Source organism: Amblyomma americanum, chromosome 1 (genome assembly GCF_052857255.1).
Source record: "Amblyomma americanum isolate KBUSLIRL-KWMA chromosome 1, ASM5285725v1, whole genome shotgun sequence".
NCBI lineage: Eukaryota > Metazoa > Arthropoda > Arachnida > Ixodida > Ixodidae > Amblyomma > Amblyomma americanum.
In genome coordinates, this window is record NC_135497.1 from 59,558,615 (window position 1) to 59,562,946 (window position 4,332).

Here is a 4,332-nt window from a genome sequence, read left to right on the forward strand (position 1 = left end):
TGAGTAAGGTCTTGTCGAGTTTCTCTGTGTGAGATAATTTCTTTTAAGTTACAGTTTGACTGTCTGTGTGACTCAACTTGTAACGCAGTTTTCCCTTGTACATCCTGTAAATACATTTTTCTCTTTGTCTTCATAATCTGGCATCAATCAACGTCTGCTTCTTCAACACCATCGAATTCACGTTTGGAGAGGTCTTGTGACCCTCCGAAGAAACGCAAAGAACCATCTTTAAATTTACTCTGCTCTTATCGCCACCGAGACAGTGCGCTGCGTATACGTATCGCGCTATCATGTGTGGAACAGAGCTCATGGTAATCACTTTGCATGCACCTTCGGATCTTAGGATGACTACAAGCACCCGCTGTCTCACCCACGTGGATGCCGCGCCAGCAGTGCGTCACTGTTGCGTGCCCCGCGTGCGAAATTCGGCATTTATAAGTACCCGTGTGCGCCCACTAATAGCGCGAATGTCCGGACCCCGCAGAGTATCTGTTACGGGTCCAATGGACTTATTTTTGGAAATGTGGCGGATAGTTTGAAGGATGCTTCACTCCAGCCACCGGTTGGCCCGGTATTGCACTACCTCTGGGCTCGGCCTTGTCTTCAGCGCGTCTTTACTATCCTGTCTTTCTATCCCATCTTTCAACTCTCCTACTCTCTGCACGTGGTAGCGATTGTGGCTCGGCTTGAGCCAGTGAGCAGGCCTGTGCACTTTAATTTTCTTTCTTCCTGGCAACAACAACAGACAACAACAGACACTAATCAGAGTATGAGCCACGACAAAGCCCGGCAAGCGATCCAAACTCTTCTGTGCGAGCTGTATTACTTCACTGCTACCGGTTACATATAGACATTGGTCTGTTTGACATATAGGCGTGGCAACTCAACAGCTGCATCAGGCACATTTGGAAGCAGTCACTATCCTTGAGACGCTGGATCGCGCTGCAAAAAGCGCCAAGAGCGGCGTTTTCGTCTCATATTAAGCTGACCTCCTAGGCGAGGTTCCATTGTAGGAGAAATGTGGCGCAGGACAGACACACAGGGAGCATGCTTTGCTGCTCCATCGGTTTCTCGTGGGAGCAAGCCGAAAATGAACGGTAACTGTATTAAAAGAACCTGGAACGGCGGTGGTGGATCGAGTGTTTTGAGTATATTTGGTGTATAGCGGGACAGAAATGAATCCCAGAGGCAACTAAAGTTCCAACGAAGCGCGCTATTTGCAATGGAAACGCGCCTACAGCTGTCTCAGATGAAACGGCATAATGATAGCGTCGCCCCCGCGGGATTTGTGCCATCAAGGCAGCGGTTTGTGCTTCCCGAAATGCCCGCTCGCCACTAAGGGCGCAACCATCCGACCATAATCACCATCAGAAAGACAATAGGCCGAATGCGAGGCAAGCGGAGCAATGAGAGGGTTGCGCCGGTAGGGTGCCTGCATATGCGCGTCGCAATTTTAAGCTTACATGTGGTTTGGCTAGGCGGCACTGACAAGCAGTTCTTTATTGTGCGCCGCGCTCCGTTTACTTCTGTCCGCGCCTGTACATTATGTTCCGCGCTCGCAACAAGTGTATAAAAGAAGAAATACTTATGCCAATTTCGCAATGAATCTATCGAAAGTGTAATATCACATAAATTTCTCGGTGTCATATTTCACGAACATCTAGACTGGTCAAATCACATTGAAAAAGTTCGCATTGGTATATCTAGGTCCATTGGTATCATGTATAAGATAAAAGACCTTTTGCCTATCTGGCTAAAGAAACAACTATACTACACACTGGTACATTCGCGCTTCCAGTATTGTCTTCTTGTCTGGGGCACAGCACCTAAAACAAGCATAGAAAACATATACTTATTACAAAAGAAATTTTTGCGACTAATAGAAAATGCACCAAACCTTAGCCGCACGCACCCATTGTTTAGAAAACACCAACTGCTTACACTATGGAATGTTATAAACAAAAAGATAGCGTTAGCTACTTACGTACACAAGCATTCCGATCCTAACGCTTTTTGTCATCAGTATCAAACGAAAACACACACCTACAACCCCCGGCACATATATTATAATCAGGAAAAAATACGTACAAACTACGCCACCCAGAAACTTAGCTACAAAATTTCCAGTTTTTTTAGATCATCACCATCCTGCTGTAAGCATTATCCAGGAAAGTCAATCATTGAAAGCTTTAAAAAATAGCATCACTATATATCTGTTGTCACTGCAGGCATGACCACTCTTTTCGTTTTCATTCTGTTGTTTCTCACAGTATTTGCCCAGCAGTTGTACATAAGTGTTCAATATGAAATAACTCCAGTCTCAGTGTTAACCAATCCACTCTGTATTTCCTCATGTAGTGTTTATTTTATACGCTGAATGTCTTGTGCTCTCGACTGGGAGCAAGAAGGGCGCAGACACTTTGTCAGGCATCCATTTACCTTTTGGTCTGCGCCCTAGGCAACTTTACCACACGTTGACTGAATAAACTCTTTGAATGGCTTTCGCCTCACCGCACTTTTGGCCAAGAAAGTGCTCCTTAATTTTTGTTTTCTCACCCGTCGACACAAGAACCACGCCGTAAAGAAAGGAAGGAGTACTCTAATATGTGGTGGTAGCATTCTGATTTTGGAATTTCATAGAGGGGGCTGGCGCGAACGCCGAGCCCCGACTACCAAAAATTTCATGCCCAGCTACTCCATTTAGGAGTAATGGCGTGCTTCAGCCGTCCGCAGTGCAATGGCAGGCCTCGGCATGGTGCCCCGACCTTGCTGATCGCCAGAGACACAGTACCAGGTAAGTATGCAAAAGACCGACCGAAATTCGATGTTCATTCGATGAAATTCGGTTCATACCTCTGTTAAGTACCAGCGGCCAATACACTTCTTACGTAGTTCCTTTTTTTGTATTAGGCGCAATCTTGTTTAAAAAGCTACCGACGGACGGGGAGGGACCGCAGACTGGAAGGAGTAACTGAAGTTAACCTAATAAATGGTTTAACAACAAGAAACATAATAAATTAGGTGTTAGATGTGTTCGCACCTTGAAATAATAATAATAATAATTGGTTTTTGGTGGAAAGGAAATGGCGCAGTATCTGTCTCATATATCGTTGGACACCTGAACCGCGCCGTAAGGGAAGGGATAAAGGAGGGAGTGAAAGAAGAGAGGAGCAAATAGGTCCGTAGTGGAGGGCTCCGGAATAATTTCGACCACCTGGGGATCTTTACCGTGCACTGACATCACACAGCACACGGGCGCCTTAGCGTTTTTCCTCCATAAAAACGCAGCCGCCGCGGTCGGGTTAGAACCCGGGAACTCCGGATCAGTAGTCGAGCGCCCTAACCACTGAGCCACCGCGGCGGGCATTCGCACCTTGCAACGAAATCGAGTTGCGCGTGGGGCAGCGACCATGTAATTAGCAGCTACCTCTCTTCAAGCTTTTTTCAATTGAATGAAAAAAAGATGTTTTTTATTTGAGTTCTGGGGAAATGAAATGGCGCGGTATCTGTCTCACATACCGGCGGACACCTCAACCGCGCCGTAAGGTAAGGGATACACGAGGGAGTGAAAGAAGAAAGGAAGAAAGAGGTGCCATAGCGGAGGGCTCCGGAAAAATTTCGAAGAGAAGTGCTAACGCTAGTTTTGCGTTTTTCAATTGTTCGGGCCGTGCATGGTGACAGGGACCGTCTGAAGGAGCAGTGACGTCGCCATTGCGCCTCTTCTGGTCGAGTCCTTAGGACTCGCGTCTCAGATGAGGTGCGCGTGGTGACGGCGAAGCTGCGTATAGCTCAACGCACCCAGTCGCCATCGTCGCTTATCTGCCCATGGAAAGAGGAGCTTTCGGAGCGTCTACGGCGTCTTTTACGATCATCCTCTTTGACAACGGCTGCATGGCGTTGTCGACGCAGTCCAACTGCACATCCTGAGGTGCTTCGGTTTCAGCGCCAGGAGCTCTTGTGCCCTCAAGGTGCCCCTGCTTTTACATCTTCTGTCAGGGCTGTGGCCCAGCCAGTTGGCAAAATTTCAGAGCGTTTTTCGTCCATTTATTTATTTCATTTATTTCATAATACTGCAGGCCACTGCTTGGCCCAAGCAGGAGTGAACATATAATGATACATAACCAAAAGAATAAAGTTATTCAATATTAGCAGCACACGTAGACCAAAAGAATAAAACCAAAAGAATAAATTTATACAATGTTAGCAGCGCACGGATACTAAAAGAATAAACCAAACAATAAACTTATACAATATCAGCAGCACACGTATACAAAACATACATATAATCAATATTAGCAGGTAAATAGACGATTTAACGCATCAGAAAAACTT

At 46.2% G+C, this 4,332-nt stretch overlaps 1 non-coding gene across 1 annotated transcript; it reads right to left on the reverse strand.

The window, feature by feature from the left end:
* Window positions 1–2,640: 2,640 nt before the first annotated feature.
* Window positions 2,641–2,802, reverse strand: LOC144116538 (U1 spliceosomal RNA). Its single transcript, XR_013311873.1, has one exon. It is a non-coding gene; the product is annotated as a U1 spliceosomal RNA (small nuclear RNA).
* Between the last annotated feature and the right edge of the window lie 1,530 nt (window positions 2,803–4,332).